Source organism: Polypterus senegalus, chromosome 9, assembly GCF_016835505.1.
Source record: "Polypterus senegalus isolate Bchr_013 chromosome 9, ASM1683550v1, whole genome shotgun sequence".
Lineage (NCBI taxonomy): Eukaryota > Metazoa > Chordata > Cladistia > Polypteriformes > Polypteridae > Polypterus > Polypterus senegalus.
Window position 1 is genome coordinate 24,829,783 of NC_053162.1, and position 23,429 is coordinate 24,853,211.

Consider the following 23,429-nt stretch of genomic DNA (forward strand, 5'->3'; position numbering starts at 1 on the left):
AAGCCCATATCTGTGGAGTGGTGGTTGTCATTCAGCAAGAGAGATTGTCGGGTTCTTGGTCGATTTCTTATCAAGGCCCTTTCCCCCTGATTGCTCAGACTGGCTATGCAGTCAGCTCTAGGAAGAGTTATGGTTGTTCCAGACTTCTTCCATTCAAGAATTATGGTGGCCACTATGCTCTTGCAAACTATCAGTGCTGTAGAAACTTTTTAGCCTTCCCCAGACATAATCCTGTCTCTAAGCTTAGAAAATAGCTTGGTCCAAAAGACAAGGTCCGCAGAGGACCTTCTAAAGACAGGTGTGTGATTTTCTAATTGGGTCCAATCAAATGAACTAACCACAAATGGAATCCTAACAAGGTGTAGAAACATCTGAAAGAGGACTACTAGAATGGGAGGCCCCTGAGCCAAATTTGAAGCCTTATAGAAACGGTTTAAATACTTGTGTCAATGAGATATTTCAATTTTCTGCTTTTTATATATTTGCATGATTTCTAGTTTTTGCCTCGTTTTTGAGTGTTGCTTGACAAGGGAAATTTTTATTTAAAACCTTTTAACATAATGCTGGAACATAACAAAATGTACAAAAAGTAAATGGGTCTGAATACATTCTGAAGGTACTGTGTATACTGTACATAAAAGCTGCTCATTTATACATTACAATAAATACTTATTTGTTTCAATCAATATATTTTCATTAACTATTTAAATTAGCATGTGCATTAGTTGGATTGACAAAGCTAAATTGTCTCCTGATGTGTGATTGTGTGTGTTCACCCTGTGATAGACTGATGTCTTGCCCAGGGATTGATCCTGCCTTGTACTCAATGCCTGCACTAATAGTATTCAGCTACTCTTTAACCCTGCTCTGTTTAAGTGTCAGTCAGTCATTAAGCAACCCATTATATCCTAACATAGGGTCACGGGGGTTCGCTGGAGCCAATCCCAGCCAACACAGGGAGCAAGGCAGGAACAAATCCCAGGCAGAGCGACAACCCACCGCATGCTCTGGTTAAGTGGATTTAGAAAAAGGATGGCTGCCTAGCCAGAGGATGTGAAGTAAAGTTAACTGGTAAAGACCTCCTCTTATATTCCTTGTAATGAAAGTGACTCTTATATATTTCTTGCAATGAAAGTGACTTCTGCTTCATCAAACAACATCTGTGTCCAGACTCTTTTAAGGGCGTTGAAGCAGAGGTGGTCCACGCCTATTTGGGGATCCCCATTAATGATAGATTGGCCTGGTCTCGGAGCACAGAGGAACTATATAAGAAAAGGCAGAACAGGCACTTTTTTTCTTAGGAGAATACACTCTTGTAATGTGAGAAGTGACATCCTTTACATGTCCTACAACTCTCTGATGGCTGGTGTGATTTTTTTACATTGTGGTATACTGGGCTGGTACAGTAGCATCACTTCAAGAGAGGCCCACCGAATCAACAAACTAATTAAAAGGGCAGGCTTATTTTTGGAACACACTCTGGAACCCCTGGAGATAGTAGCAAAGAAGAGGATTAAAACATACCTGAGTGTCATTATGACCAATGCTGCACATTGTCTCTCTCTGACACACTAACACTTTCACTTTTTAAGAATTTCAACCAATGAATTATTCAGCAGAATTATGTCAATAAACACTATGGGGGCTCCTTTATACCAACAGCAATATGTCAGCATAATGCCTCACTGTGACTGTGACTGCCAAGCCAGAAGTTTTTTTGTTTTTTTTAATTTCTGTCCTTTTTAGTCATTATGGTGTGCATTCAGACCATAATGTGCATGTATTTATTTATTTAAAAAGTTCCTGGGAAAAAACAAATTTCCCCCTGGGGACAAATAAAGTTTGTTTGTTCATTCTATCTATCTATCCAACATACATGCAAATAAAAGATCAAACAGGCAAGCCAGGCCAATAAATAGAACATATGCAGTAATGTTATACCCATAGCAAAAGTCCCAAGTCTCCTCAGGAAATGCACAAACATTGCCCAAGTCTTCTTCTTTTGGCTGCTCCCGTTAGGGGTTGCCACAGCAGATCATCTTCTTCCATATCTTTCTGTCCTCTGTATCTTGTTCTGTTACAACCATCACCTGCATGTCATCTCTTACCACATCCATAAACTTTCTCTGAGACATTCCTCTTTTCCTCTTCCCTGGCAGCTCTATTCTTAGCATCCTTCTCCCAATATACCCAGCATCTCTCCTCTGCACATGTCCAAACCAATGCAATCTCGCCTCTCTGACTTTGTCTCCCAACCGTCCAACTTGAGCTGACCCCCTAATGTCCTCATTTCTAATCCTATCCATCCTTGTCACACCCAATGCAAATCTTAGCATCTGTAACTCTGCTACCTACAGCTCTGTCTCCTGCTTTCTGGTCAGTGCCACCTTCTCCAACCCATATAACATAGCTGGCGTCACTACTATCCTGTAGATCTTCCCTTTCACTCTTGCTGATATCCATCTGTCACAAATCACTCCTGACACTCTTCTCCACCCATTCCACCCTGCCTGCACTCTCTTTTTCACTCTCTTCCACAATCCCCTTTACTCTGTACTGTTGATCCCAAGCATTTAAACTCATCCACCTTCACCAACTCTACCCCTTGCATCCTCACCATTCCACTAACCTCCATCTCATTTACACACATGTATTCTGTCTTGTTCCTAATGACCTTCATTCCTCTCCTCTCTAGAGCATATCTCCACCTCCCCAGGGTCTCCTCAACCTGCTCCCTACTATCACTACAGATCACAATGTCATCAGCAAACATCATAGTCCACGGAGACTCCTGTCTAATCTCGTTTGTCATCCTGTCCATCACTATTGAAAATAAGAAAGGGCTCAGAGCCGATCCCTGATGTAATCCCACCTCCACCTTGAATGCATCCATCACTCCTACCGCAGACCTCACCACAGTCACACTTCCCTGGTACATATCCTGTACAACTCTTACGTACTTCTCTGCCACTCCTGACTTCTTCATATAATACCACAGCTCTTCTCGAGGCACCCTGTCATATGCTTTCTCCAGGTCCACAAAGACACAATGCAACTCCTTCTGGCCTTCTCTATACTTCTTCAACATCCTCAGAGCAAACTCTGCATCTGTGGCACGGCACTCTGTCTTGGCATGAAACATACTGCTGCTAACTAATCATCACCTCACTTCTTAACCTAGCTTACTCTACTGTTTCCCATAACTTCATGCTGTGGCTCATCAATTTTATCCCCCTGTAGTTACAATAGTCCTGCGCATCCCCTTTATTCTTAAATATTGGCACCAGTACACTTCCTCTCCACTTCTCAGGAATCTTCTCACTTTCCAAGATATCATTAAACAATCTGGTTAAAAACTCAACTGCCATCTCTCCTAAACACCTCCATGCTTCCATAGGTATGTCATCTGGACCAACGGCCCTTCCATTTTTCATCATCTTCATAGCTGTTCTTACTTCCTCCTTGCTAATCCATTGCACTTCCTGATTCACTATCTCCACATCATCCAATCTCTTCTCTCTGTCATTCTCTTCATTCATCAGCCTCTCAAAGTACTCTTTCCATCTGCTCAACACACTCTCCTCGCTTATGAGTATGTTTCTATCTTTATCCTTTATCACTCTAACCTGCTGCACATCTTTCCCAGCTCAGTCCCTCTGTCTAGACAATCAGTTCAGGTCCTTTTCTCCCTTCTTAGTGTCTAACCTTCCGTACAACTCATCATACGCCTTTTCCTTAGCCTTCGCCACCTCTCTCTTCACCTTGTGCCTTCTCTCCTTGTACAATTGTCTACTTTCTCCTGACTATCCCACTTATTCTTTGCCATCCTCTTCTTCTGTATACTCTCCTGTACTTCCCCATTCCACCACCAGGTTTCCTTTTCCTCCTTCCTCTCTCTAGATGTCACACCAAACATCCTTCTTGCAGTCACCATTACTACATCTGCTGTACTTTCTCAACTGTCTGGTAAGTCTTCACTATCACCCAGTGCCTGTCTCACCTTCTCCCTAAACTCAACCTTGCAGTCTTCCTTTTCAAATTCCACCATTTGATCCTTGGCTCTGCCCTCACTCTATTCCTCTTCTTGATCTCCATCGTCATCCAACAGACCACCATCCTATGCTGCTTAACTACACTTTCCCCTGCCACCACTTTGCAATCTTCAATCTCTTTCAGATCAACTCTTCTGCATAGAATGCAATCTATCTATGTGCATCTTCCTCCACTTTTATACGTAACTCTATGTTCCTCCCTCTTCTTAAAATACATTTTCATAACAGCCATGTCCATCCTTTTGGCAACATCCACTATCATCTGACCTTCTTCATTCCTCTCCCTGACACCATACCTACCCATGACCTCCTCGTCTCCTCTGTTCCCTTCACCAACTTGTTCATTCAAATCCGCTCCAATCACCACTTTCTGTCCCTTAGGTACACTGTTCATCACTTCATCCAACTCACTCCAAAAATCTTTTTTGTCCTCCATCGCACACTCAGCTTGCGGGGCATATGCACTAACAACATTCATCATCACACCTCCAATTTCCAGCTTCATAATCATTACACTGTCTGACACTCTTTTCACCTCCAAAACACTCTTGACATACTTTTCCTTCAGAATAACCCCTACCCCATTTCTCCTCCCATCCACACCATGATAGAACAATTTCAATCCACCTCCGATCAGCCTGGCCTTACTCCCCTTCCCTTTAGTCTCTTGCACGTACAATATATCAACCTTCCTTCTCTCCTTCATATCTGCTAACTCTCTCCCCTTACCAGTCATACTGCCAACATTCAAAGTTCCTAGCCTCAGTTCCACTCTCTTTACCTTCCTCCTCTCCTCCTGCTCCTGGACACATCTCCCCTTCTCTTCTTCTCCTTCGGCCAACAGTATCAATATTTCCGCCAGCACCTTGTTGGCTAATAGTACTGGTGGTGGTCGTTGTTAACCCAGGGCTCAACCGATCCAGTATGGAAATTTGTATTGTTGTCCGCATATTGATTTGGCAAAATTTTACACCGGATACACGCTGGTTTGTGTATCCCCTGTGGCTGGGTTACAAACATTGCCCAAGTAATTTTAAAAATAATGTTTGTGTTTGCAGCCTAATTTAGATTCTTCTTCAGGTGCTTCTATACTATTGTATACATGGAAATCAAACAGGGAATTAAACCTTTGATTTACAAATAATGGAGGATAAGTGACCAAATTAAATGATGGGTAAGTGGAGATGGTGTGGTTATTAACACTGCAGCATTATAGCGGAAGGATTTAGGGTTCGATTCTTATGATGCTTATTGTCCCTGTGGATTTTGCTCTCCTCATTCTCATATGACTTCTTACCCAGCACATTAGTATCCTTCAGCTTCTCAACTACTCATGTGTTAGATCAAACAGTGACTCTAAATTAACCCAATATGATCGAGTATAGGTATACACAAGTGAGACCCACAGTGAAGCATTGTCTTAATAAGGGCTGCCTCCTGTCCTGTTCGTTAAACAGCAAAAATAGACTCCAGTGCTGCCCCTAGCCAAACTAGGGCCCTAAGCAGAGTCCCCCCAACTCCTCAACTCAATCCCTCCCTGAATCCACTACATTGGAATTTGTTGTAATAGCTTTAATTTGAGCAATTAGTAAAATTAATTTAGTAATAAATAATGAAAAAAGCAGACATCACAAACTTAACTGTAACTTTTTGATATATAAATAAATACAGTGGTGCTTGAAAGTTTGTGAACCCTTTAGAATTTTCTATATTTCTGCCTAAATATGACCTAAAACATCATCAGATTTTCACTCAAGTTCTAAAAGTAGATAAAGAGAAACCAGTTAAACAAATGAGACAACAATATTATACTTGGTCATTTATTTATTAAGGAAAGTGATCGAATATTACATATTTGTGTGTGGCAAAAGGATGTGAACATCTGCTTTCAGTATCTGGTGTGACCAGAAATATAGAAAATTCTAAAGGGTTCACAAACTTTCAAGCAGCACTGTAAATAAAGACCAAATCGGCAAGAAGAAGAAGAAGAGTAATAGTCCAGGGTATAAATGTGCTGTTACTCGTTCTTACCAGCTAGCCAACAGTATCGTTTTTGACATGTGATATGAACAAAAAGAAAAATCTTAATAATACTACTACTAATAATAATAGTATATAAAATACTATTTCTACTAATAATAATAAAATAAAAACAACTAATAATACAACTGAACGCACTTAGTAAACTTACATAATATATTTAAAACATAAACATGAGAAAATATCACATACACTTATGAATTTATCTAAACTTCATTTTGTGCTTTCAATGACCGTAAGTAGCAATAAGGCATTACCTAACTCAGTAATATTATCTGCCAATAAAATCAATCATAAATTGAAGTAAATCTGAGCTAATTGCTAATTTTTATATCAAAGTTGCTTGCCTGGTGCTTATCCACACTTCAGCCAATAACTAACTAGTAGGCAAGAGAGGCGCCTGTGTGTTGGTGAAATTTACAAATGTGTCCTCTATCATGTCAACTACTGTATGTTGGCAGACTTTAATAAAGTGTAGGGGTACTGAGTTCTCAAAAACTGTAATAAATAATCCACCACCACATGTCAGCTGGGTACTGTAATGTCAGATAATATTTCTTAAACACTCCATATCAAAATTATTACACATAATGCCATTGTTATTCCATTGTTACTCCAGTAAACTGCTAGATTTAGTGTAGTAGTGACAGATGTAAAGTTAGAAAGATTATTGGAAGTTAGATTAATTATATTTCTAAACACACTTGCAAGTGCATCATGTTTTTCTTTTTTTTTTTTCTTTTCTGCTCTCCTGACTGGTGTTGACTTGAAGCCATCTCTCTCTGCTTGTTAATGGAAAATGATCACAACAGGACTGTCAACGACGTTAATTTGATGATTAATAAAAGAGCAATAACACCATTAGGCAGGTCTCTCCACCCATTGGTCCTTCAATCACGGTCCCCACACGCAGCACACGATGTGCGTAAAGAAAGAGGAGGCTCTGACTAGGCTCTTTGATTGGTGCTCCAGGGAGTGGATTGAGTAATGGATTTAATGTCAGCTAGACACAGTGTATTGACTCAGATCATCTTACTTCATTTGTAGTAACATGACAGGATATATATTCTAAAGTGTGTAGTAGATCATTGAAAAGCCCTAAAGGGATAATTCATTAAAGCATAGTACCTTCCCACTGGGACTGGTCACTTGACCTTATAGAATCGACATAAAAATTTTAATAAATGAAACAAATAAAATCTTCAAGTTGGGGTTGATAGGGTGTTTGTGCATAATGTAGCAGAAGTTTTTTAGTAGAATTCAGACAAGTTTAATTTACAGACACTTTTGAATTTAACCACATCTGTTCCATCTTAAATTAATTTTTTATTATCACATTCATCTTTTTTAAATATTGTTATTGTAAGTAACAGTAGACATTGCAATGTTTTAAGCACAACATCAAAACTCCAATGATTTGTGTTCATTTTCATTGTCTCTGTTTCATTTTGTATACTTTCTGCATGGGGTTTCTTCTAGTAGTGCCATCATCCTATAGCTTAAATATGTGTGCCACCAGGTGATTACAGTCCACTATTCCCCAAGAACAAAACCTGCTCATTGAGCACAATGTTTCAGTCTGTGAATTCATTCTGTGGTACTGCCAACCCAGTACTACTTCTCAGTTGTGAACCGGTGACCTTCAGGTTGCAAAGCAGCTTTCTTGTCCCAGAGACGGACAGGAGTACTCCTGTCCCCCTGCTGATGTGACAGCTTTTAAGCTGTAAGTTGAGTGCTTTCATGGGTGTAACCGCAGGTTGTATCTCTCTCCAAGCCCCCAACTCCTATTTGTGCCATAGTATGGGTACATTGCCTATAAATTGAGCCAGTGGTGTTATTAGTTGAAGCATGAAAAGTTTGGCATAATTATTCATGTGCTTCATGGGACTAAGTAAAAGACTAACAATAAAAACTTGTAGAAAACACCAGGAGACTTACATATTGGGGCACGGTGGCGCAGTGGTAGCGCTGTTGCCTCGCAGTTAGGAGACCCGGGTTCGCTTCCTGGGTCCTCCCTGCGTGGAGTTTGCATGTTCTCCCGTGTCTGCATGGGTTTCCTCCGGGCGCTCCGGTTTCCTCCCACAATCCAAAGACATGCAGGTTAGGTGGATTGGCGATTCTAAATTGGCCTTAGTGTGTGGGTGTGTTTGTGTGTGTCCTGCGGAGGGTTGGCACCCTGCCCTGCCTTGTGCCCTGTGTTGGCTGGGATTGGCTCCAGCAGACCCCCGTGACCCTGTATTCGGATTCAGCGGGTTAGAAAATGGACTTACATATTTGTCTGCTTCTTCCACTATTCTAAAATTTACCGACTCAGAAAATTCTTGGGTGTTCCAGACCTTTAAAAGGACATCACCAGCAGCCAGACAAAGTATGTTATAACCTTGGAAATGTGGACACTTGACCAGAATGCTGTGCACTTGTCTGACCCCATACCAGCACCTTTAATTTAATTGCTCATTAAACAAGGAATATCAATCCATAGTTTGAAGAGCTTCACTAGCTATCTAAAAAGTTTATAAAGAACTGATGTCCCCCTTGGGTCTGCCAATTGACCTTGCTGATTATTAAAGACTTGAGTGTGTGATGTCAAAGTAACCCCAGAGGAAGACAGGAATAGTTCAATCAGCTTTTATTCAATCACAGATAAGGACATGGATTCATACATTGCAAGGCAGCAGAGCGCAGTTTCTCCTTTTCGATCGGCTTTAAAATGTTTCCTCCCTCCCCTTTCCCATTACTTACCAATAAGCATAATACCATTTATATAAGTATTTCATCTTATATTGCGCAAATTGGCCAACCATTTTTGTTTTGTGTTCATTGCAGATGGGACCCTAAAGAAAGAAAGGTCATCTTTCCTGTGTCTAACAGACGCATTCCTAAAGAGGAAGTTGTCCTAGGTCAGCTTGCTGCACACTATCTTATGACAGACGCCTGTATGAATAAACTGCCATTATAGTAAAACAGCTTTGTCAGCTTTTAACCCTTAGTAACTTGCAAGCAGGTCATTTTTCTTTCACAGTGAGCCAATCAATAAGTCTTAATTTAATCAACACTTTTAATTTTGTACCAATCCCCAAAACTAAGCAACGAAAATAATTAGATCTGTTGCCACTGATGGCAGCTTACATTTTATATAATAATTGGGCAATCCAAAGTGCTGCTGCATTTTCCCTTCTGTAATAATAATAGGACACTACACTTACAATAATCAGTCAAGTTTGCGAGTTATATTGAATTCAAAATCAAATACAAAATTGATGCAGGTGTGAACAATACACAAACACAAGCCGAGCACCACACAAAGTAACAACATAGCCTACAATTATTAGTTTCAAAATATTGTTTCTAAATCAATGAAAGCTCAAACTATAACCAGGAAAACGCAGTTAATGCCGGTATAGGAAAGGGAGTCGTTTCAAGAAAGAAAAAAGCAGTTAATCTCTTCCATAGGCTACCCAAGCTCCACTTCTCCAGGATATTTCTTTGTAGCTCATCTCCAGTAGCGAATTAAACAATCTCCCACTTATGGAAAGTGCACCAGCGGTCTCCATGCTATTAGGCTATATTTTACCTGGCAGTGAAACAGTAACTTCACCCAAATGCTGTCATTGTGATGTTCTGATTTTGAAAATCCTTCTCTTGCCCTGGACTTCTTATTTCCTTTTAAGTCACTTTCTGCTGTTGTTCATTATCTAGTTCAGAGTACTTTCCGCTCTTAAAGGTGTAGTTAGCACCTCAACTTTGATTGTCAAATAGATGATGTGGAACCTGTAGGCTCTTGTACTCATGCGGATCACTACCCCAGAGATGTTTCTTTAATTTTAAGGCTTCCAACTTGTCACGACTGTTATGACAGCAGTACATAGACATTCTGCCACCCACTGACAAACAGTCACCAAGTACCAAATGTGTTGTGTGCAACAAACGTTGACAGTGGATAGAAACACGTTATATTTGCAGCACATGTGCTTCTAAGCCTGCACTCTGCATGTTGCCATGCTTCTAGGACTCTCATTCAAATTGAGACTTTTAATCATGTTGCTGGTCAAAATAAAGTAATTAACAGTTTCTTTACTTTTTTGACAGAGTTATTGTTGAAAAAAAAGCATTGCTTTCTGATACACTTCTTTAAATTTTTTTTGACTGAGTTTGTTGTTTAGACCTACATGACAATGTCCTGGTAATAAATGGTCCAGCAGTCAATATATTCAAGTATCAAAAGAAAAGCCAAGTTATCTTCATATGTGATAATATTCTAGGATTGACAGGCAAGCAGACAAGTCTTAACTCCCACTTTTTGCCAGAAGCTGCTGAGACTTCATACAAGCGAGTAATGATAATGTCAGTTCAATAAAGAGGATGTGTATAATTTTAATAAAAGTTCTGGTAATTTCAGAAAATGAAATTTCTTTAACAAAGTGCATTTATAATTCTGGAGAAAATATATCAGTTTTCATAAAAATCTAGTTTTGAACAATATTGATTTTGTTTCATTTGAAGTTGTTTACTTGACAATAGAATTACATTTCTTTAGAGGTAAAACCAAATCAGAATTCTACCTGTAATATCAAGCCTGCTATAAACTATTAGCAATGCTGTCAAAATAAAACCATTTATGGAGTAACAGGGACTCATTTACTACCCAACCTGCCATGCTGTGGTGACAAACGACAGACAAAATTTATTTGTTTGTACTATTCTATCTGGGACATGATATAACATTATTTTGGTTTTTAGCATATTAGTAAAACATGAACTTCTTTACCCTAATTCAGACTCCCTATGGTGTGATTTACTGTAACATTATATCATTAATTCCCTGCTTGTCTCTTCCATGTATCTTCTAGATGGGTTCATGTGGTTTGTTTATACTGTTAATATCACTTACAGAAAAAATACGGCTGGTTTTACAATACAAATAGTTGCCTTTACCAGACATCCACAGCATTTCTACTATTACCCATATAGTTTTACATGGTCTCATTTTGCTTGTATCTACACTGCCTGGCAAAAAAGTTGATGTTTGAATTTAAATAAGCAAACACTTAAAGCCGATGACTGGATACTTATTTCAGTGATGTATTTCAAAAGGCAATAATTCTTGTATCTGTTAATTTATGTAGTGTGTAGCTTCTCATTTCTTTAACAACTGTATCTGAAGACAATTCCTGTATAGGGCCGGTACCACCATTAAGGCTCATTAGGCATGAGCATAGGGCACAGATCACGGGGCTTGGGAACCCCACCACACGGTTTAGCTACCAAACAGTCAGTTGGCACACTAATAAGGTTGGCTTAGGGTGCAAAATAACAAATGCACTAGCACTGTTTATGTGATAGTGCAAAAGATGTTACTGTGTTTCAGAGGGGTAAAGCATTGGCTTGCATCAAGCAAAGTAAAACAAATAAGTAGATTGCTGAAATTCAACAAATTTGGTTAAGAACTGCCCAACGTATTATTAAAACCTGGAAGGATATTGGTGAACCGTCAACTTCACCGTAGAAATGTGGTCAAAGATCTTACATGATTGTGACCAGAGATCAGTGAAAAACTTTGAGAAGTAATATCACAGAAAATCGACAGTAGAATTTACAGCTATAGTTAATAGTAAAGGCAAGAGCATTTCTACATGTACACTGTGACAAGAATGTATGGGACTGGGACTGGAAACAGCTTTGTGCCACAAGAAAATCACTTGCTAGTGAGACTAATTGGAAAAGACAAGTTCAGTTTGCTGGGTAACATAACAATAGGACTGTGGAGCAATGGAAAAAGGTCATGTGGTCTGATTTACCCTATTCCAGAGCAATGGCCACGTCAGAGTAATGCATAATGCCCACTGTACAAGCCTCTGCAGGCAGTGCTATAATTTGTGGTTTCTTTGGGCCTAAGCTCATCAATGTTATGCAGCAATAAAATGACCAGCTTTTCCCATCCATGGATTTTTTTCTTCCCTAATAGCATGGGCATAATCCTGGATGACAATGCCACGATTCATTGGTCTCAAATTGTAACAGAGTGGTTCAAAGAGCATGAAGAATCATTTTCACACATGGGATGGCCCATTCCATTAACCCCTCTGAAAGTCTTTGGGATGTTGAGGAGTAAAATTTACACAGTGGTTCGACTCTCCCGTCGTCAATACAAGATTCCGGCAAAAAAATAATTCAAATCTGGACACAAATAAATGTTGAGGCATTACAAAATCTCATGGAAACAATGCCGTGATGAATGCATGCTGTAATTAAAGCTAAAGGAGATTCATTGAAATATTAACGTGTACAACTTTAATGTGCCTGTTAGTGTAGGACAGGGGTCCTCAATCACAGTCCTGGAGGGCCACAGTGGCTGCAGGTTTTTGTTCTAACCCTGTTGCGTAATTATAAAGCAATTCTTGCCAATAATTTACATTTCATAGCTTGTTAGTGCTTTAACTCTCCTTTGTCAAGTCGTTCTCATATCCTAGATTTTCTTCCCCTTTCTAAGGACATCATTCAAATGATCGTCCAAATGAAGGCTAACATGGAGGAGTAATTCTCAGTCCTTCACTTTTTTTTCTTCACTTGCCTTCTAAGTATTTAATTAAACCCAATAGTGCATGATAAATACACACAGGTGTAAATGGAAACAAGCTAAATGGAGAAATGCGAGTTTCTTCTGTCATTTGCATGTTATTGCTAATTAGGAGCAATTAGAAACCAAGAATACAGGTATTTAAGACTAAAATAAGTAGTAAGGGTTCAAAAGAGCGAGAAAACCAAAGTGATGTAGAAGTGTTACTTGAGCAATAAGTGCTTCTTATTAAGCAACTGGGTTGGAGCAAAAACCTGCAGCCACTGTGGCGCTCCAGGACCGTGATTGAGGACCCCTGGTGTAGGATATTTAATAAAGTTCAAATAAGAACAAGCTACAGCTTTCTTATGTACCAGACAATATAAAGTTACACCTTACTTGCATTCACTAACGTGAAATTGTCCACTTATTTTAGTTCCAGCAATATTAGAACTTATTAATTAATTAATTTGTAGTTTAATTTTCTGTAGCCAAATTACTCCGTTCTAATTGAAAATAATTCAGAACCTCAGAAGCACTAGATGCAATGTAGCAACACAACCTGAATGGGATGTCAGTCCATAAAAAGTCCATAAAAAGTTGCTGACATGAGCGATTCCAATGGGACTAAAATTACACAAGTCCTCTGATAAAAATAATTTTACCCCACTTCCTGGTGTAAAACTAATGCTATCTGAATAGGGCTTAAGTTATTTTAGAACTATTAAAGATATTTTCAACTTACAAAACCAGTGTCCCCAGTCCTGGCCATAGCTGTTATGTATTAACATGTGTCTTTGTGTTTTACTTTTGTTATTTTTAAATTACTTTTCATTTTATTATGTAATTTCTGTTATACTTATCTATGACTAGCAAAATACCCGCGCTTCGCAGTGGCGAAGTACTGCCTTAAAATTTTTATTAAGAAGAAAAGTAAACCTTTTTAAACTGAGGGAAAATATACCAATAATTGTTTGTTAAGGATCTCTTTGTATACCACATTGTCAGTTCGGCCCTCCGGTTGTAATATGACCAAGCTGTGCACTGAGCTGACTCTTGAGCATGCAACGTACAGTTGGCCATGTGAAGAGCAATCTTGCCACAAATAAATGCCAACCTTTTTTAGGGTCTGTCCCTGAGACTTATTAATTGTCATTGCGAAGCAGAGCCTTACTGGAAATTGGAGGCGTTTGAATTGAAATGGGAGATCAAAGGGTATAATGGGAATGTGAGGAATAAAAACTCTCTCCCCTGAGCCACTGCCAGTAAAAATAGTTGCCTCGATTAGGTTCTTTTACAGACACGTGACCTGAAGTCTCGTGCCGTTACAAAGTTTCGGTGGCTGTAAGTTTCTCAGTAACATTATTGATGCCCTAACCTTCAAAATTAGATTATGCTCAGGAGTGCCTGGAGGATTCAGAGTGTGAAGAAACTCTACTGGATAGTGCACCACGTCTTCCACTTTTACAACTGAATCCACAGACTGATAAGTTTTCGGTTGTGAAGGTAGTTCTTGAAGTAAAATGTGGTTTATAGTCATATTTATGTCATTTCTTGGTGTCAGGATAGCTCTCTCCCTCAACCATGACACGTCGTTTTCGTTGGGAAGTTCAATATGGCGTCGACACTGGCGTCATACCACCGAAATAAGTATGTACATCGGTTTCGGTTACTGCAGGGAAGCCCCCTACCAAATTTCGTGATAATGGGGCCATAAATAAGAAAGTTTAACATGGCGGACGTTGTCAACCGTTATGACCATTATGCGTAGAATTTTGAAATGAAACCTGCTTAACTTTTGTAAGTAAGCTGTAAGGAATAAGCCTGCCAAATTTCAGCCTTCTACCTGCACGGGAAGTTGGAGAATTAATGATGTGTGAGTCAGTGAGGGCTTTGCCTTTTATTAGTACAGATTTAGTAATTGTGTCTTGCAACTTGTTCTTTGTGGGTCGATCCCTAGGAGGCAGGACCACCCTGACATTAAAAACTCCTGATCCCTTTGTTTGGCTGTTCATGTCAGCTGAGAAGGCTCAGTAGTAGGAAATCATTGCATCTGATACTGTTATTTTTCTTGGATTCATTTTTTTTTGTTTGAATTCTGCTGTTATTCTTGGATTTTGCTTTTAAGATTCTATTCTTTTATGCTTCTTGTTCACTTAGGATTACCTTTTATACAACTAACATTTTGCTTTTTTGAGCATTTTGCTGTATGTTTTCATTTTGTAAGGGTCTTGCTCAAGGACCCAACACAGTAGAATCCCTTCTGACAATAATGGAATTTGAACCTTCCAGATACCAGCATGGATCCTTAGCCTCAGATCCACCACTCCACCTTATAATGGTTTTGATGCTAAGTTTGTAATAGCTAACATAAGAGTAATTACACTGCAATTGTCATATGGCAGTGTTGTATTGCTCCTGTATTCCACTTTAAGAGGTATCTAATTCCGTTTAATAACCACCGGCTCACACACGGGTTTTTACTCAAAACAGCTTCCTTTTATTGTTTTACTCTCCACACTTCTTCACACACTTCTTTTCACTTATATTTCTGGTTCCCATAATACCTTTCCAAATCACCTGACCTATGACATGTTAATCATGTATATGACATCCCCCCTTTACTTGGCATTAGACTTCTATTTGAAACAATAATAAAATAGAATGAAACTGGGTTGCATGCACATCCATTAAACTAATCAGCATTAAAGCTTAACCAAACATAAATTCCTTATTACACAGATAAACATTGAAAAGAGCATATATTTTTTTTCAAAGTCATGAATAGCATTAAAGTGTTGACTTTGTCAATCTTATGCATCATATGTCAAATATTCACAAACATAGTCAGAAAGTCTACTAGGTTTTCGCTTAACTCTTTGTGGTCTAATCAGTATTTCTGCATGTCTCTGTTTATCAGAGTCCTTTTCTATTTGCAAAGTTATCTGTTCTTTTCTCTCTTCATTAGCATCTGTGTCTGTAGATCTCTGTGTTGCCTCCTCTTCATGTAGTGTTTCGGGAATTTGTCCTTGTAATTCATATTTCTTGACAAAAGTAGTATTTCTCGCATATTGTGCTCCGTTGGGGACTCTACTACTTTGTTTCCTGTTTTGCTGATGATTTTATGTGGCGTCATACTGAATGTTGTTGAGAACTTGTCAGTCTTGTCTTGTCTCAAGAGTACAGTGTCACCGACACTGACTTCTGACTGCCGTGCCCCTCTGCGCACATCCGCATACATTTTGCTCTTTGCTTTTTGTTCTGTGTCATGATCACATAGTTCCTGATCAGCGTGCGTCTCCAAGAGTTCTGGCAGTTTTCCTCTTATCTTCCGAATGAAGAGCAATTCGGCAGGACTTTTACCAGTCGTTGCATGGACGATGCTTCTGTACACCATCACATATTTCCGTAATTCTCTTTTCCAGTCCAATGCCTCTGCTTGAGCAATCCTAATTCTTTTCATAAGTGATGCATTTTGACGTTCAACTTCTCCATTGGCTTGAGCATATTTTGGTGTGGTTTTTATATGCGTGATTCCATTTTCATCACAGAAACGTTTAAATTTTTCTGATCTAAATTGAGGTCCGTTATCTGATTTGCATGTAATCGGTAGTCCGTGTCTGCTAAAGATTGTTTCCATGCTGTCTATGACTTTTTCTGTTGTAGTGGTAGTCAAGATATCATATTCGTAGTATCGACTGAAGTAGTCTATTATTACCAGAATGGAGTGGTTTGACGGGAGAGGTTCTAGAATATCTACTGCGATATCCCGCCAAGGTCCATCAGGTAGTTGTGTCGATCTCAGTAATTCAGGTGGATCAGGCTTAGCCACTATCTGACAACCGTGGCAGGCCTTGCAATGTCTTTCGGTTGCTCTATCCATGCCCGGCCACCATACTTTTGATCTGAGATGTTGCTTTGTTCCTACGATACCTAAATGTCCTTCATGAGCTAATACAAGTGCTCGTGCTCGTAGTACCTGGGGTAATATTATACGTGTACTTCTCAGAACAAGATATCCAATTGTGCATAGTTCATTTGCAATAATCGCATACTGTTTGCACTTTTCAAAATGTCCAGTCTCTATAGCCTTGCGCACCTCACATAATTCTGGATCAGTGGCTGATGCTTCCTCCACTTCTCTGGTGGTCAGTGCTTTTGGAGTTGCATTCACTGCTACAAATCGTACATATTCCTCAGCTCCATGTTTGTGTTCAATATGTTTCACTGTATTTGTCAGCAGTCGTGACAACGAATCAGCAATATTATTCTTCCCTGCAATGTGGATCACTTTGAATTCATATGGTTGCAATCGAAGAACCCATCGCTCAATCCGTGCACATGGTTTGGATCGGGGACCATATATTACCTCCAAAGGCTTATGATCTGTGACTAGGTCAAATTTTCTCCCATAGTTATATGGATGTAGTCTTTCGCAGGCCCATACTAAGCCTAGCGCCTCTCTCTCTGTCTGAGAATATTTGCGTTCGCAGTCAGTTAAACTGCGCTTACATAGCACACTGGAACATTAATTCCTTTTTGGTTTTGTACTAGTACTGCACCTAATCCCACCGGACTTGCATCAACTATCACTTGTGTTGGCGCATCTTTGCTGAAGTAAGCTAGAGTTGTAGTTTTAGCTAATTCTGCCTTAAGAGCATTGAAAGCTTGTTTCTGTTCTGGCCCAAATCTGAACGGTGTGTCTTTCCTTGTCAGGCATCTCAGTGGTTCTGACATGGTTGCAAATTGTGGAATAAATCTGCTGCTATAACCCACTAGCCCAAGAAAGCTACGCACCTCAGTCGCATTCTCTGGCTCCCGTGTTTCAGTTACAGCTCGCACTCTTTCCTTTGTCGGTCCAATTCCTTTTTCCGACAATAGGATTCCCATAAAAATCAGCTTGTCCATGTTGAATTTACATATTTCTGGGTTCAGCGTTAATCCTGTTTCTCTGAGCCTTACCATGACTGCGTGAAGTCGTCTGTCATGTGTCTCTTGGTCTTGTGCGTGTATGATTACATCGTCTGATACATTCTCGACACCTTCAATTCCAGCTAGAGCATTAGCTATTTCATGCTGATACTGTTCACTAGCAGATGATACTCCAAATAATAGTCTTTTATATCTGTACACTCTATTATGAACTGCAAATGTGGTAATTTCACGTGATTCAGGGGTCAGCTCAAGTTGGTGGTAACCCCATTTCAGGTCTAACTTGCTGAATATGGTTGAGCCATTCATGCCCTGGAGCAGCTCATCCACAGTAGGGATTGGAAAACGTTCTCTCACTATGGCTTCGTTAGCCAGTCTCATATCTCAGCAAAGATGAACATCATTCCCTGGCTTTGGGACGATCACCACTGGATTCACCCATGGGGTAGGTACGTTCACAGGTTCGATGATGTCTAAGTCTATTAACTCCTTTATCCTGGATTCCACTGCCTTTCTGAGATTAAAAGGTATGCGTCTAAGTGGTTGAGCTACAGGTCTCACTTCTGGGTTAATGTGTAGCTAGACCTGTCTCGTTTTCAGCTTTCCTACTCCTTCGAACACGTTAGGGTACTGCTGTTGAAGTGCTTGTTTAATGTCAGTTACTGCAGAAATGTTGGCGCCTATTCTCAAAACCCCCAAGCACGTCGCTGTTTCTTTCCCCAGCAGTGGTTCGCCATTACCTCTGATTACAATGAACTCAGCCTGTTCAGTTTTATCTCCTATTGAAATTTGACATGTGAATGCACCTTTTACAGACAATGGCTGGCTGGAATATGAATAAAGTTTCCTTTCTGCCTTTGGGATATAAGAATGACATTTAATATGTTCTGACTTCAGCTTTTCCCACGTGTTTTCTCCCATTACATTGTTTGTAGCACCTGAATCAATCAACATTTTTATGTTCACTCCTCCAACACAGAAAGTAAGTCTCTCTGGCATGTCACCTTCATTAATATTAAATGCAAAATCCTCATGTGCATCGACAGTGTTTACATTTTGTTTTGTTTTTGAATCTTTTGTGCGGCACATTTTTGCATAATGGTCTTTTCCATGGCACTTGTGACATATCTGTCCACGTGCTGGGCATTTCGGATCTCGCCCTATGTGGTCAGTGTTTCCACATCTGTAGCATTTTCCATCATTTTTATTGTCTCTATTTTGTTTTCTTTTTACCTTTTCATTTCTGCATTTTGCCCCCTTTTCTTTGTGGAAAATTCGGCTGACCGATTCTGTGGTCGCTTTTGCTGTGTGTGACATGGTCGACATTTGCTCCTCGATGCTCTCACAGCACGCTGCTATTTATAATGCACAAGCTAGCGTTAAGTTACGTCTTCTTCCAAAAGTTTTCTGCGTACATATTCAGACGTTCCTTTACTTAAAATTGCATCCCTGATCTGATTGTCTGAGTCGTCACCGTAACCACAGTCTTTCACTACCTGCCGCAGGCATGTGGCAAACTGCTGTACCGTCTCACCCAGCTGCTGGTGTAGCTTTTGAAATGCGTGTCTCGCTAACGCCAAATTAATTTGAGGTACAAAGTATGTATTCAAAGCATCGACTGCCTTTTGGTAGTCTGTTAGCTCACCCGTGTCCGGCAAAGTTGAGAAGATATCCTGCACGTCCGCTCCGGCCATATGTAGTAGTAGCGCGCGTCTCCTTTGCTTCATAACACCGGTTGTATCTTCGTTTATTATGAGCCCTTTACCGTCCGCATACAGCTCAAACGACATTAGCCATCTTTTCCATCTGGAACCTAGCGTGGCTGGATCCTTGTAGCATGCGAAGTTCTGGATTCCGGATTTCTCCATACTAATTGACTAACTGATCCAACTAGTAAAATTAAAGTACTCCTCGTCGCCAATGTTGTATTCCTCCTGTATTCCACTTTAAGAAGTATCTAATTCCGTTTAATAACCACCGGCTCACACACGGGTTCTTACTCAAAACAGCGTCCTTTTATTGTTTTACTCTCCACACTTCTTTACACACTTCTTTTCACTTATATTTCCGGTTCCCATAATACCTTTCCAAATCACTTGACCTATGACATGTTAATCATGGATATGACAGGCAGAGTTGCAATTTGTAACCTCCACACATTTGGGAATCTAAACACAGATGTCCACTTGAAAGCAGGTGTTTTGCCTGGTGTTCCAGCAAAAACTCAAAATGCTGCTGCTAGACTATTAAACTGTTCCAGTAAGTGGTCTTACATTACTCTGACTTCATCATCTTTACTGGCTCAAGGTGCAATTTACAATCTGTTTTAAAATTTGAGTAATTACCTATAGAGCTCTGCATGATCAAACACACTAATATAGTTTGAATTTTTTTACAACAGTATACTACCAGTCGTCCACTTAGGTCATCTAACCAGGGCCTTCTTATTGTTCAGTCCATCACACCAAAATAGTGAAATAGCCTTCCTTATGGTTTGCGGGCTGCCAATGCACTTGATATATTTAAAAAACAGTTGAAGGGGTGCCTTTTTAGGTTAGCGTATGGGTAGCCATTAGCTCTCCTGTTTATGGTTCATTTGTTGAAATGTTGGTTTAATTTTATGTTTAACTGTTTGTAACTATGTGTTTTAATTGCATTTTAAAGCAAAAAAAGTGTTTTATAAATTAAAAAAAACAAAAAAAAAGCAATCACAAACTAATAGTTCTATTGTCCAGATTGAAGAAGAAACAAACAAACAACAAAGGTGCAAAAAGTATTTTGTTATGTCTGAGAAAGATTTTTATGTGTTTGACAATGATGAACAATATTGTGTCTGCTTGGAAGCTGCAATTAAAATTTTTTTACAAAGCAGCCATTTAAAGTAATTTATGAACAGTTGCACATATCAAGGTAACATCAGTTAATTCATTACTGTTTGTTCTGGTAATGCTAACTTTTACCTTCTCAATATTTAGTATTATGGATTAAAATGATTCATTTAAAATAAATTCTAATAATCAAACCAATAAAGTATTACTGTTATTCCTGATACTGGTGTACAGTATGTCACCATTTTGGATTGTTGTTATAATTTGAAGTCGGACAAACTCAGACTTGAGAGACCAGGCCCATGTTTGTGAGTAAGAATGCCTTTTTTTAACATTTTATTGATTTTATTAAAATCAAATTACATTACATACAAGCAAGTCAAATTTACAAAACTAGGTTTGATACAAATCAACCCCTATACATGAGAAAGAGAGCTAGGCCAACAAAGTAAAACTTTAAACCAGTAAAAATAAGTAAATAGATAAATTAATACCGTATATACTCACATATAAGTCGGGTCTTGAAACCTGAAAAATCGATCATAAAATCAGACCCCGACTTATATGCCAGTTCAAAAATGCGAAACTTAAATTTTTTTTTTGTACTTCTTGCCAGTTTCTCAGATGCATCAAATTTTGTTTCAGAAGCACAGTTACCAGTTTCTTTTGCTACTTCAATGGCGTTTAATTTAAAACCAGCTTCATATTTTCTTCTGATCGTAGATAAGGAATGCTCTTACGATAAAGGTGTATGAGGGTGTGAGATACAGAAAGAATCTCTTGGACCAATGGCGTGATTTTTTCGCATTCGACTTATATGGCTGACATTATAAAATACCAGAAATTATACAGTAAAATCAAGTCCCGACTTATCTGCAGGAGAATATATATGGTAAATAAAGAATAAAAAGGAGCGAAGAGGAATTTCAAAATTGGGGCACTTTTTCTTTCTGTTTTGCGAGGTCAGTAATCACAATTTCTGAGTTTTTTTCAAATGCAGCATTAGTCTTGTGTTGCTCTGTCTGATTTATAACCTCTGATCAGTTTTATAACATTGTCCTGTAACACTGTAAATGTTTTTTCATTTATTTTGACCTCTTTTGTAAGTTGCTTTGAATAAAAGCAACTGCTTTAGTGAGTAAATGTACAGTAAATCTATGCATTCTTCTGATCTTCGTTCTTTGTCCTTTGAGTACATCATTCGTATCCTTTACTATTTATTTTCATATACTTTATTAAACCTTGATGTCCAAATTGTTGACTATATCTTGGGTTACCCCTTGTGGTTATTTTTCTGAAACAGTTTCTTCTTGGTTTCTGGCTTGTGACTGGCAGTCATTATTTTAATTACGTATGTTCTGTTATAATGTTCCCAAGATGCATTGATCTGATGCTAAACATGTGTTAGCATAAGAAATAGTTTAACATAACTGTATTACTAATATGTTATGTCACATTTTCTGCACTAGTAGCACTGAAGATACATGATTGAATTGTCACACCAGAGTGCTGCAAGAAATAGTAATTGGTTATAGTGATGTGTTTAACTGAAGTAGTCAGAGACTTCATTTTGTAATATTTAGTCAGTTATGTGTTTTATGATGTGAGCCAAGTTTCAGTTCTACATTCATAGCAAAAATGCTTTTGATAGGCGTAAACCTTTTTTTCTTTAATTTGACCAATTCATGCATTAGGAGAGTGTTTCCTCAGCAAAATCTGCATCTTATTCAAATGGACACTGACTTGTTGACCAGAGCTGAAAACCTCATTTAATTTATCCTGCTGTTGCCCATCAGCCAAAGCCTTTCAGTCAATACTCTACAAGACTAAATTAGACTTGATTGCCTAAAACTAAAAGGCATCAGATGCTATTATTAGAAGGGTAATCTTTTCAGCCCCTCTTTACATCGGTAAGTCAAACTTTCCTACGCATGAGATCAGTGTTTAGGGTGATTAAGTTAAAACTGTAATTTCAATTAATTATTGTATGTGTTAGGGGCCTTTTTAAACCAGTGCTTTAATTTTGTTAAATATTTTGTTAAACACTGTATGATGGCATGTGTACCTGGGTTGACAGAAAGAACATTTCCACATGTTCAGGCACCTGGCTGTCTTTTGTAGGTTTCAACAAATGTTCATTGAAGCTGTCAATGGAATTCATACTCTTCTTGGGGAATTAATTTTGCCCAAACAAGCCAAATTCATGGTGAAATCATGATATACTACTGAAATGGTTGTATTTTTCTGCTTGAGAGGTTATTAACATTTTGTTAAATGTTCATCTTATTTCTCTGGTGGCACTTTGTCTGTCTAAATGTAAATGAGTCTTGGAACTACATCTGTCGCCACTGCATCTCATTATGCATAAGGTCATGTATAAAAAAGCCCAGTTATGTTGGCTGTCATAGCTCAAAGAAGAAATCTTGATGACTTTAAAGGAGGGAGATTTTTGGACACACACTTGGCAGAAGCATCAGTGATAAAATCTGAATAGGTCAAAATAGCTCAGAAACGAGAAGAAGCTCTTATAATAATAATAATAATAATTCTTTACATTTATAAAGTGCTTTTCTTACTATCAAAGCGCTCTCCACACATGGAGGACCCGGGAAGCAAACCCAGGTCTCCTAACTGTGAGGCAGCAGCGCTACCACTGCGCCACCATTTTAGTTTAGGGAAATTGATGAAGAGTCATCTGGTTAGACCAGGGATCAATTCATTAATGTCTATAAAAGCAAAAGCAAAGCAGAAGGACTAAAAGACCTGAAAACTAAGAAAAAAAATTGGTAAAATGTCAGAAATCCTTGAAGCAAAATTGCAAATGAAATGGGATCTCTCAAGCTAACAAATGATTACATTGCAAAAAAAGGTTACACTGCATCCCTGTGACATCGCATACATGCTGGTAGCCACACCATAGTCACACTCAGTGTAAGAGCCAATCTTAGAAAGTAATGCTTTAAGTTAAGTTAAATTCATATTAGTGTTTGCTTAGTCATAGCCATAGACAATGGTATAGCC